Raw genomic sequence first — 13,630 nt, forward strand, 5'->3', positions numbered from 1 at the left:
CTGGGCAGGGTAGCACACTCACTCAATGTCTCCCCTGGCTGGGGTTGGGAGTTCCCCTTGCTGTGTGCAGCTCTTGGGTGGACCATGGCTCCACCCTGCTTTTCCTCACTCTCTGCGCATCACACCAACTACCTACTCAGTCCCAATGAGAGAATCTGGATACCTCAGTTGAAGGTGCAGGATTCATTTGCCGTTTTCATTCCGTTTGGTGGGAGCTGCTGACCATAGCTGCTTCTAAGCAACCAAGGAAGCATTTATTTAGTACTAACTGCCAGGATATTCTTGGTGCTTAAGATATACATCAGTGAATCGACTGCTTAATACTGTCGTTTTCTTTAAGACCTAGTTCAATGTCATGTGGACCATGTGGACCAAAACCAGAAAGCTTTTGCTGAACTACCAGTGTGGGTGAGGTACTCTCCTGTGAGGTATCCTCTCATGCAATACTCACTGCATGAGTTACGTTCCTGTATACTGTAGGCACTCATCCTTCTTTCTTTGTTTTAGGTTGAAAATGTCATAAATAACTCTGTTTGATGAGAAAGAAGAACTAATAGAATGTAAAAGGCTGAAGGGATATAAAAGGAAGATCATTAATGAAATTAGTTTTACAAAAATATTCCTAATTAGAGCCCTTTAAATGGAATACTCCTCATAGGCCCATAAATTATTATATGGTTTTATAAAAGAAATAGATTATTTCTAAGATGTACTTCAATTGTAGAAATCAATAAATACTTGTGGTGTTGCTGTTTTATCTATGAGAAATATCCATATATCCATTAAAGGATGTATCCATATAATTATGTATATGTAAAAAGAAGGTATACATCAGTGAATCAAAGATTTTTCCCTTGGTGGTGCGCTAAAAGAGACCAGTAAGAAATGTTTCAAAATGTAAGTGCTTTTGACCAAGGGCAAATTACAAATTATGTGTAATTTTTGTTGCCTGTGTTTGTGTCTTTATTTTCTAAATATTTGTCAGTGAAATCTATTACTTTTGCAAACATGGGAAAAGTAAGAAAAAAGTGTAATACAGTTCAGAAAGGTTTTCACTTAATAAAGGGGAATATAAAACTTTAGCTCAGAAAGTCACTTTTCTGTTAACTCGACAGTTAAGTCTCCAATATATTGTTTGATATCCAAGAGTTTTGCTAGATTTCTGTTTTTACTTGGGACTCGTAAGGGACACAATGCTTGGTAGCCCATAGTTGTTACTGCTTTAATCATGCAAATCTAGGACATCAGGGCAGTGAATGAGTTTATGAATGATTCTTGGGCACCTTAGATCACACTTGCTAATAAGGTCCTGTTTGTCTCTGCATATGAGTGGCCTGCATGGACACTTATCTTTTGAATGAAGAATACACCCAATGGAGAGAACCCAAGAGCCAAGCAAGTTAATCAGTTTCACTAGGACATTAATTTCTAAGGTGTAGTCCTTGGAGTTCTGGAGAGCAAAAGATGGTGCATTACTAGAAATTCACTATACTTACTAACATATTTAAGGCTGGAGAAAATCTGGAGCAAAGAACCAAAGGTAATTGCATCCAAAGAAGGGTTTTTAATGGAATGTGACTGGCATCTAGGAACTGGTTGCGGGGTAGATGGTTCCTGAAAAGAAAGGTTGCAAACTGAATGGGAGAAAGAGGGAACTGATCTTACTGATCAAGGTGGTTCCTATACAGGTATGGGAGTAACATGAAATCTTTAATTCTCCAAATCTAAGTACACTATGTGGTTGCAACAGGGGCAATTTTACATATGTGTGAAGCTTGAAATGGTTTCCTAATTGAATAGATTGTTGTAACTTTGAACAATTGTGTTTAAATAACATTTTTGTAAAATACAAAAATAAATTCCTATTTTAAATCTCAGTAGGAGACTTTTATTTGCAAAAATCTTTATGATTTCTGCTGTGTAAATCCTTTGTGTAAATGTATTTTTATGCATCAGGTTACTTATATAAAAAAACTCCTCTGTTGATTTTTAGTTGATAGGTTTTCTTATAACATTTAGAAAAATGAATGATACAATTAACCTCCTACTCACTGATTCTGTAAAGAGAAATCATTTGACTCTATTTTCTTTTTAATGTCTATAATATTTCCTTTAAAGAAGTCCTATCAAGGGATGGAGGGGTAGAGAATCCTAAGCCCCTATTTTGGGGAGTTGAAAAGTTTCAAGGATTTAGAAGTTTTTGCTTACAAATACATGCGTTACTTTGCTAATTTAGAGGTATAGCTATTTAGTTCAGAAAACTAAGATAAGGTCATTATTTTGGGGACAAAAATATTTTATTTCTTAATAGATGGGATCCCTTTACTTGGTTATGTGTTCCAGCTGTCTTCATTGCATGGACCTGACTGGGTTTTCAGCTATGTTTTTTCACACATGTACCATCTTCTACATCCATTTACTTGACTTTTTCTTACATTATATCTGTTAAGAAGCAGATTCATGACATTTATCTATGCAATTAAAATTCAAGGCTGTCCATCAGTTGTTACCCACTGATGTACATAACAGACTGTCAATGTAACTTGCTTTACGAGTGAAATTGTTGTTATGTCATTGCCATTTGTTTATTACCATCTGATTCACTCTGTTTGATTTGCATGATCTATGTATTAGCCTGCCCTCATACTGCTGTAAAGAACTACTGGAGACTAATTTTTAATGAAAAGAGGTTTAATCAGCTCACAGTTTTGTAGGCTGTTCAGGCTTCTGCTTCTGGGGAGGCCTCAGGAAACTTACAATCATGGCAGAAGGAAAGGGGGAATCAGGCACATCTTCACATGGCTGGGAAGGGAAAGAGAGAGAGGGAGGAGGTGCTACACATGTTTTTAGCAAGCGGATCTTGTGAGAACTCTATCATGAGACAGCTCTAGGAAGATGGTGCTAAACCATTAGAAACCACACCCATGATCCAACCACTTCCCACCAGGCCCTACCTCCAACATTGGGAATTAAAATTCAGCATGAGATTTGGGTGGGGACACATAGCCAAAGCATATCATTCTGCCCTTGGCTCCTTCCGGATCTCATGTCTTTCTCACATTTCAAAACACGATCATGCCCTCCCAACTGTCCTCCAAAGTCCTAACTAATTCCAGCATTAACTCAAAAGTCCAGGTCCAAAGTCTCATCTGAGACAAGGGAAGTCCCTTTCACCTATAAGTCTGTAAAATAAAAAACAAGTTAGTTACTTCCAACATACAATGGGAGTACAGGCATTGGGTATATGCCCCCATTCCAAAAGGAAGAAATTGGCCTATAGGCCCCATGCAAGTCTGAAACCCAGCAGGGCAGTCATTAAATCTTAAAGCTCCAAAATAATCTCATTGGCCTCTGTATCTCACATCCAGGACACACTGATGCAAGGCGTGGGCTTCCAAGCTTTGGGCAGCTGCACTCTTGTGGCACTGCAGGGCTCAGCCCTTGTGACTGCTTTCATAGATTGGCATAGAGTGCCTGCAGCTTTTCCAGGTGCTCGATGCAAGCTGTTGGTGGATCTACCATTCTGGGGTCTGGAGGAAGGTAGCCCTCCTCTTGCAGCTCTACTAGGCAGTACCCCAGTGGGGATTCTGTGTGGGGGCTCCAACCCGACATTTCCCCTCTGCACTACCCTAGTAGAGGTTCTCCATGAGGGCTCTGCCCCTGCAGCAGACTTCTGTCTGGACATCCAGATGTTTCCATATAACTTCTGAAATCTAGGTGGAAGCCCTCAAGCCTCAACTTTTGACCTTTGTGCACCTGCAGGATTAACACCACATGGAAGCTTTGATGGCTTCTAGCTTACACCCTTTGGAGCAGTGGCCTAAGACATATCTGGACCTTTTTAGTCATGGCTAGAGCTGGAGTGGCTGGGATGCAAAGAGCCATGACCTGAGGCTGCACAGAGCAATGGTGTCCTAGGCCTGGCCCACAAAACTATTTTTCCCTCCTAGACCTCCTGGCCTGTGATGGGAAGTACTGCCACAAAGGTCTCTGAAGTGCTTTGGAGGCATTTTCCCTGTTGTATTGGCTATTAACATTCAGCTCCTCTTTACTTAAACGAATTTCTGTAGCCGGCTTGAATTTCTCCTCAGAAAATGGTTTTTCTTTTCTACCGTGTCTTCCCTGTCTTCTTCTGAGCACTGCAAACTGTTCCAACTTCTGCCTATTACCCAGTTTCAAAGTTGCTTCCACATTTTTGGGTATCTTTATAGCAATGCCCTACTTCTCTTGTAACAGTTTTTTCCCTTCTCTTCCCTTCCCTTCCCCTCCGCTCCCTTCCCCTTCCCCTTCCCCTTCCGCTTTCCCTTCCCCTTCCCCTTCCCCTTCCCCTTCCCACTCCCCTCCCCTCCCCTGCCCTCCCCTCCCCTCCTCTCCTGTCCCCTTCCCTTCTCTTCCCTTCCTTCCTTTTTTTATTTTGAGACAGAGTCTTGCTCTGTTGCCCAGACTGGAGTGCAGTGGCACAATCTTGGCTCACTGCAACCTCTGCCTCCTGAATTCAAGTGACTCTCCTGCCTCAGCCTCCCAAGTAGCTGGGATTATAGACATGCGCCACCACGCCTGGCTATTTTTTTTTTTTTTTTGTATATTTAGTAAAGACAAGATTTTACCATGTTGGCCAGGCTGGTCTTGAACTCCTGACCTCAGGTGATCCGACTGCCTCGGCTACCCAAAATGCTGGGATTACAAGGTGTGAGCCACTGCACCCGTCCCGTATTTTCTATATTAGTCTGTTCTTGTACTGCTATAAAGAACTACCTGAGACTGAGTAATTTATATAGAAACGAGGTTTAATTGGCTTAAAGTTATGCAGGCTGTACAGGCTTCTGCTTCTGGGGAGGCCACAGAAAACTTACAATCATGGCGGAAGGTGAAGGGGTAGCAGGCACATCTTTACATGGTTGGCAGGAGAATGGTTGGGGAGATGCTACACACTTTTTAACAAGCAGATCTGGTAAGAACTGTGTCATGAGATTGCACTGGGGGGATGGTGCTAAACTATTAGAAACTACCCCCGTGATCCAATCACCTACCACCAGGCCCCGTGTCCAGAATTGGACAATTCAATATGAGATTTGGGTAGGGACACAGAGCCAAACTATATCAACCTGGCTTCCAAATAACATGGACCGGTTATTCATAGCCTGATGAGTTATATATTTACCATTTACTGTAAACAACAAATACCTTTCCAGATGTTATAATGGACTGATTTTTAAAATGGACTGTTACTGCTAAAGAGTAATTTTTGAAAAGTTAAAAGCGTATTGCATGCAGATATAAAATGAACATATATCAAAGGTTCGTTCAGTTCAGTTAATGAGGGGATTAACCGAGGTGAATTAAAGGCAAATTTGAGGAACTGAAAACCCCCCAGGAATGCTGAAATAAATGTATCAATATATAACACAGTTGGTTAATATCCATGGAGCAATAAAATGTAATGTTTGGGGTTATCTTTTCGTCCAGGTAGAAATCAATCGTATCTTTACTGGAGAAAATTTATTTACATTGTTATGGACAAGAATTACTTGGAATTACTGACAGTGAAATGGAAAGTTAGTCAAAAGTGCGTAGCCTTATTGATGTGGATATTCTGGAAACATACCTAGGAATCCCTTTTTCCCATTTCTCAGTCTTGGACAGTTTTTTCTGATATCATTTAAAAAATGCTTTTGGAGGAGTTTTTGTCGTTGAATACTCACAATTTTAGACTCTGAGATAAATGCTGTTTTAATTTATGTTAAAGCCTGAATGATATAAGTATTTGTATTTCCAATATCTTATTTTGTTATCATGCCTCCTGCTCCCCAAAGTGGAGTATTGACAATGTATGGTTAAGGTTGTAGCATCATTTCTGATCTAAGTATTTCCTCTAATGACTATAAGGATAGCACTCTCTCTGCTTCTTAGTTTTTTTTTTGTTTGTTTGTTTGTTTTTTTAACTAAGGGAGAGGCAGGGCATAGTATAACTAAATATTTTAAATGAAAAGTAGAGCAATCAACAGTATCAAAAATTCTAATATTCTGTGTACCTATGTCTAAAATGAGATAGCCTATGAACTGACCCATCTTAAGAATTTTTGTAGAAAAATTTGTTAGTTCTAATTATGAATTTAATAGAATGAGAATTCATCATGTGACAGCTAAGGTAGTGGAGAATGTTTTCTACCACTGTCCAAACACTGGCCACAGAGAGGCTTCCTTTGTCTCAGGGTGCCTGTACTGAGATTATAAACCATTAAAAGGACTTAGAGAGGGTCTAATAAACAGACCTCACTTTATAGGCGAAGAACCAGAAGTCCAGAGGAGACAAGTTGAAAATAATAAGACTCTTTTTTATTTTTTTAAACAAACAAACAAACCTGACTTCAGATTGCTAAGTGATGTAAGCTGTTTCCTCTAATTATCTAAAAGAAGGTGATTTTGTTCTTACTAAATATGTCAATGGTAGGTCTTTACATAAGATTTTAACTTAGGTTGCTATCATAAGCTCTGTCTTTTGGTGGCAAAAACCAGGTCACTCTCACTCAAGAAGAGGGTTCAAAATGTAGATCCCCTGAGACCTCAGGTTGGGAACTGGCTTCAGTCCAGTACTTGCTTTCTGTGGCAGACTTGGCCCATGATGATTGCCCTGAGCTTAAGTGTTCCTTTTGACCTTTCACCATGACATCTAACTGGCAAGTTCCTTCAGGGTTTCTTGATTCTAGTTCCTGCAGCGGCAAAGCTGATTGACTGAGTTCATCATTTTAGCAAGTAATCAAACCCAAGCCACAGGCTTCTGGCCAGCTTCTGAATGGCTCTCTTTGGGTCAGGTGTTCTTTCGGGTTTGATCAGCTATGGCCGTGTGCTTGTGGAGTTGTGTCAGGTGACAGAAGATGGCAGTTGAGAGACAACTGGGCCTGGGAATATGGCAGAGTCCCCCAGAAATGGGAGTGGGTGAACAGATACTCTGAAATACGTCTACTACAAATCCAGTTTGAATAAATTAGTTTATTCTTGGTTAAAAACATTTCCTGTAATCTGCATTGTAATTGGGTTTTATATTTTAGTCTGTTTCTATATTGGAGCAAACTCAAAGTTTTTTATTCGTCCATTTTATTCTTATTTGCTTGCCAGATTTTGCCTCTTTTAGAAACACAGAAGACAGGTTTTGAGACTTGGAAAGTTTATTATGATAGCTTGGTTTTGACAATTCATGTTGAATTTTTGTTTGAAGCCAAAATGTTCCTTCAAAGTGTTTTAAAAGGAAATTCAGAAAGTCTCATTGTTCTATGAATTCCTTTAATTTTCAATAGATATTTATTCTCCATAAATTCTAAAAAGAATCCAAGTTCAAAAGGCAAGGCATTTAGTTTTAAAAATATTTATTAAATTGTTGGATTATGTACTGTCTGTTTGGGATATGACATAAGCCATCCTTGTGGGACTTTCTGACTAGTTAAGGAGAGAGTATTACTGTTCCAGACAGAGGCTGCTTGAACCACAGTAGATTAAACATAGTGTAGAGAACTATTTTTTTTAAGCATTAACAGTTCTATTTAGTTAAACTAAACATGTTAGTACTACTTTAGTTAAACATGTTGGTAGCGGAATAAGACTGTGTGAAGACGGTTTTAATGGAAATTGTATTATATTCCAGTATCGTGTGGTGGTAATTACCTAATTCCTAATCCAAATTTTATTGGATCATATTTCCATTGTTCTTTCTAAGCCAGGTGATGGGAATGGATTAACAGTGTGGGGAGCAGGATAGAGGAAGGGCATTACAGGGAACTGCAGGAGCAAATACCTAGCAATGAATAACTCTTTTGAGGGTGGGTAGTGATTTAGTCTTGAAAATAATGACTAGTGTGGAGAAAAGGGAACCCCTGTGCACTTTTGGTGGGAATGAAAATTAATGCAATCATCATGGAAACCAGTATGGAGATTTGTCAGAAAACCGAAAATAGAATTACCATATGATTCAGTAATCTCACTTCTAAGAATGTAGCCAAAGAAATTTGATCTGAATGCAGAAGAGATATGTGTACTCCCATGTTTATTGTGTCACTATTCACAATAGCTGAGATATGGAAACAACCTAGGAGTCCATTATCAGATGAATGGATAAAGAAAATGTGGCATATACACACTATGGAATACTCTTCACCCTTTAAAAAGTGGGCGCATTTGCATCAACATGGATGAACCTGGAGGACATTATGTTACTACATGATCTCACATATATGTAGGTTCTTAAAAAGTCAAACTCATAGAAGTAGAGAGTAGAATGGTGGTTACCAGAGGCTGGGATGGTTAAGGGGGAGAGGGGATGGGGAGATAAATTGGAAGAATAAGTTCAAGAAATCTACTGTAAGGAATGATGACTATAATATTAATAAATAATGCATCATAGATTTCAAAATTGCTAGAATAGATTTTACATGTTTTTACCACAAAAAATAAGTATGTGAAGTGATAGATATGTTAGCCTGATTTAATCTTTCCACATTGTAAATATATATCAAAATACATCACATTATTCTCCATAAATGTATACAATTATTTGTCAAATAAAAATAAAATTAAAAATAAAATAATAAATATAGAAAGTAAAAGTGGTCTTGACAATAACTGAGAAGATCAATTTGATTTAATTGGTAACACAAATATGATATGATTTTACTGGGTGCTAACCAATGTCTGTCTTATGTACTGAGAACTCATTAAACACAGACATGGTGTGACTCTTGCCCTTGACGAAGCTAGGATTAAATAACGTAGAAGATTATTTGGTACATCTGTGGGTAAGGATTTAAAAACAAACAAAACTGCTCTCATTTTGTTTGTTTTTAGTAATGCTCTACTGTAGGCAGGGCATTACTGACGTGGCCCTTGATAACAAGTCCTGTGATGTAGGAAATAATTTCTTCAATTTGTGAATTTCTCAGTGAGAGTTCTGGGAACCTCAGATACTGCTGGGCAACCTGCAAAAGCTAAAATAGGGATTGAGATTTGTATTTGGGGAGGGAGGCATAATTTGAAGATTTAATTTGAGTAAACTTTGTGTTTGAAAGATCCTTTTTTATATCTCATACACGCTAATTGCACCAGTAAACCAGGAAAAGTGTTTGCCAGTCTCATAGACTTGTTTCAAAGATTCAAATGAGTTACCTAAAAATATCAGAATTGTGTCTGGCCCCTACCAGGGAAGTGGTTGTGTTGGTTGATGTTGTGCTTTAGCTCAGTGTTATGACTCCCTGGTACCACATAGAAATGTAAATACTGATTTACGTGTTTTTTTTCTCCTTGCTAAACTAAGCTCCTTCAGGGAAGCTGCTCTTTCATCTCTATATAATCCCACCTTCTTGCTCAATAAATGTTTGCTGAATGAAGGGATAAAATACCTCTTCTTTTCTGCAGCATTAAGCGAAGGCACTTGGTCACTCTTTCTGGGAAGGTGAGCGGAGGTGTTGTTTGCTTTGAGGTCGTGCTTAAAACTGGTTTAGTTTCCAGTCTTTTACCAGTTATGGTTTGTTCCCATGAACTTATCTCACCATTGCCTGGAGCATAGTTGCTTTCACTCTCTATCATCTTTTTTAGTAACTATTTCCTTAAGGGTGTGTAGTATATTTCTTTGGAATTTTTATCCCTCATTAAATCCCTCATTCAGCTCCTACATTTTTAGTAGATTGCAATCCGTAAGTTTGTTCTTTCCTTCTAGGTCAACCTGTTATTCTAAACTCTATTCAAATGCGTTTTACAGGAAAAGGGAAACCGGTTTGAGAGGCCAGTTTGGAAGTTGCTGAACTCCCAGGGTAGTTAATGGATGGTCTTTTTTATTTTTTGTTTTCTTTTACATCTCAGCCAGCAGTTTCAAGAGAGGAGCTCTGTAACTTACCCAAAACAATCATGTTTGGCTGTAAATTGAGGCAAAGTTTGAGGAAGGACTTTACCCTTTGCATTACTCTTTTAATCTAGAAAAGGTAAGAAAGCAGTGTAGTGAAGGGAAGATTAAGTCTTTTGTTAAGTGTAGTGGGAAGTCCTCCCTTGTGAAGAGAGCTGATGCCAGTGATACCAGCTGCCAGCAGGAAGAAGCTTTAAGGGTGACTGCAGCAAGAGACTTGCAACCTTCAGTCACCAAAGCTAGAGACCATGCCTGGGGCTTTTTGACAGCAGCAGGATCCTGTTTGAAGATAGTAAAGGTTCTCCTCCAAGCAGAAGAAAGGGAGAAAAGGGTCAGTTAAACTCTGTTTATTGAGAGTTAGATATTAAAGGAAGAAAACACTAACTTTGTATAACGGAAGAAAACACAAACTTTCTACTTTGGATTTTGTATTCTCTTAAGCCAGGCTCTAATTTGCAAAACATGCTGTTTATGAGTAAGAATGAGAAAGTTTTCAGTGTTTTTACTATTCTAATAAAATGCAGTTTTAATGGAGTGCTCTTCCTGGTCTCTCTATATTATTTATTTCTTATTACATACCGTCTTTCCCCTGAGAATCAACAACTGAACTCTAATAATAGGGTGTGGGACAGGGCTGCCAAAAACGAAGCGTGCCTGCTGCAATTTCCACATCGTGTGTCCATAGCGGACAATGGCAGTTGATTTGGACACTGTCTTCTGGTGTGGCTTCTAGGAAGCCACTGCCTATTGATCAATCAGATTGGCCCCAGAATGAAACCACTGCCCCCCTGCACCCCCAATCTTTTTTTTTTTTTTTTTTTTTTGAGACGGAGTCTCGCTCTGTCGCCCAGGCTGGAGTGCAGTGGCTGGATCTCAGCTCACTGCAAGCTCCACCTCCCGGGTTTACGCCATTCTCCTGCCTCAGCCTCCCGAGTAGCTGGGACTACAGGCGCCCGCCACCTCGCCCGGCTAAGTTTTCATATTTTTTAGTAGAGACGGGGTTTCACCGTGTCAGCCAGGATGGTCTCGATCTCCTGACCTCGTGATCCGCCCGTCTCGGCCTCCCAAAGTGCTGGGATTACAGGCTTGAGCCACCGCGCCCAGCCCCCTGCACCCCCAATCTAAGAGGAAGTAATAAGTTTTGAAAGGGTTGGCCCTACAAATGTAAACTTATAAAGTGGGGGCTTGCCAATGCCTTGCAGAATTTTGTGAACTTTAATCTTTTCTTTCCACAACCTTGGTTCTTATGCCCATTTCTTTTTACCCTTTGAACTTTCTCCTACTCCAGTGTGTTTTCCTTGAGAGGAAGTCACAAGTAGTAAACACATAGGAGTTTGAGTATTGCTATACCAGAATTATTGAATAGGGGAAGAGTACCTTATTCTGTACCACACTCCCCCCACCACCAGGATTCTGCATGTCATTAGGTTAATGTCTGCAAAGACTCATGCCATACTTTGCTCAATCCTCAATCGAAAGTTTAGAGCCACAGACTTTTAAGTATAATTTGGCTAATTTTTTCCTTAGATGATTTACTGTGCATGGTATGCATTGTTAACTTGCTTACTTATAGAGTCCCAGAAAGAACTTTTTGCATTGTATCTTCATGGCATGTGTCCCCTGAAAAATCAAGCCTGCAGCTTTCACTATGCATTCCATATGCTAGATCCTATAAAAGGAAGATTACCAGGGTGCTCTCAGAGGCTTTAGCAGCTATCCTAAAAAGAGTCCCTCTAGACCTTCTCAAGCCACTCGCTGACAGAATACTTACTCCATCTCACAGGAGGAAGGAGTGTCAAGATCCTTTACTCGGAAAGATAGCAAAAGCAATTTGAAACTGGAAAATAGTGAATGGATCAATTTTTATTGAAAAACAGATTCAAGTATATTCATCACCAAGGCAGAGTTGTTATGGTCAACACAATAGCCTAAAGGTATCCGACATGTAATTTGGAACCCTTGCCCATTTCCTCAAAGTTTGACGTTGGACAAATTTGCAACTTTGGACAAGTTACAACATAACCTCTGTTATGAGCCTAATGTCTTCATCTGGTTAAGTAGGGGATTCTAAACCCTTCACCCTCCACCCCTCACCCAACACACACACATAGGGTTCTTGTGGGGTTAAGTATAAAGGCATCTCATGATGTCTCACAATCATTTATTGTCATTGAAATATTACTTTGTGTTCACCAGTGAGGATGTAGGAAGATCTTTTTAGCTACACGTCTTTGATATATTACATATTGCCTTAAAAGGTAGATATTTTATTTTCTTCCTGTCAAATGGCAGAATGGAAAGTTCCCTTTTTCAACTATGTTCCTATTTTGGCCCCTGCTTTTTGAAAATACTTGTGATAGAAATTAAATATTCATGCAGGTGTGGCATGCCGTTTGAAGGTGACACTATCATGGGTTCTTCAATAATTATCTGGTGGTAATTTGCCTCTTTGCATCTGTGGCTATCTCTGAGGGACACTGTGTTCTTCTGATTTCTCCCATTACAGTGGGAAAGCACACAGTGCCATAAACCAGTTAACATGTCAGAAAATTATCTCTTATGAAATTCAGTTTCTTTTGAAACTTCTTTGATGTACAAAAAGATAACATGGGCCTACTTTACAAGTAACAAAACTATTCCACTTTCTGGTAATTCAGAAGACTTCTTGGGTCCTGAATAAATTGATTCTTTTCCTTTAAATGATTTGTGGGTAGGGACAAAACAGCATATTCTGTATTTAATTATAAGGCTTCATTTTCGTGAATCTCTCTCTTTTTGTTGATGGCGAATCTAGCCCTGCATTCAAGCTGTAAAGAGGAATAGCATTATTTCACCCACAAACTGTTTACATCAGACACCACTGATGATTTGAGACTCAGTATTGGTATCTGTCAACTGGAGATTGCAAAACAGGCTTCCTAGGAATTGGAAGATTAAGTGAGATCATGCATTAGTAATTTCATCTAGCTTCTAGCACGGACGAGCTTGGTTACTATCTTTATAGGTATTTCTGTACCTATAGAAAGGAGGCCACCCTCCCTCCCCACTCCCTTCTCTCCCCTCTGCTCCTGCCTTCTCCCATCTTATTCCCAGAAGTCCATTCCTCCTGGACAACAGGAAGGCCCTTCCCCTTCTGTTTCTATCATAAACTGCTTCTCTGTCCTTTGGTCTCTGGAGAACTTGCAGGTTGACCTCATACAATCAACCAATCAGCCAAAACTTTTTCCTCAGACACGTTAACATCTTTCGGAAATAATACCACTTTGTAGTCAACGACTACTTGCTCCCCTTTCCTTAAAGCATTTTATTTTTGACCAGATACAGGGATTCTTAGACTCCCAGATAGATTCCTAAATAATTATACCTAGCCCAACAGGCAAAACTAATGTGTGCTATTTGAAGGCAGGGCAGTGTTGACTTTTTGGGAGAGTGGTGTTCACTTTAAGAAAATTTATTAAGCCACACAAGATTTCTGGGCTTGCTAATTTTTTAAAAAATTACTTTTTCCCCTTTCTGCATGTAGCCTAATTTGCTTGTATATTTTACTTACACAGGGTCATATTTCATTTTTAGCTGAAAAAGTCTTTCATGAAATAAAACGCGGAAGCATTTTTAAGCCTTTAGGGTGATGTGGGTTAGAGTTATTTATAAGCTGTTTGATCATACCCTTATGTATGTGGTCTGTGGTTGTTCCACTTAACTTGCTATTGATTGCATTTTGGTAAAAATGAAAATTTACCCCAG

At 39.3% G+C, this 13,630-nt stretch overlaps 1 protein-coding gene across 9 annotated transcripts in view; it reads left to right on the forward strand.

Moving 5' to 3' along the window:
• SGMS1 (sphingomyelin synthase 1) overlaps positions 1-13,630 on the forward strand; it is a 312,849-nt gene that overhangs the window by 143,429 nt on the left and 155,790 nt on the right. The gene's annotated exons all lie outside the window — the stretch shown is intronic.

This window comes from Papio anubis, chromosome 11 (assembly GCF_008728515.1).
Source record: "Papio anubis isolate 15944 chromosome 11, Panubis1.0, whole genome shotgun sequence".
NCBI lineage: Eukaryota > Metazoa > Chordata > Mammalia > Primates > Cercopithecidae > Papio > Papio anubis.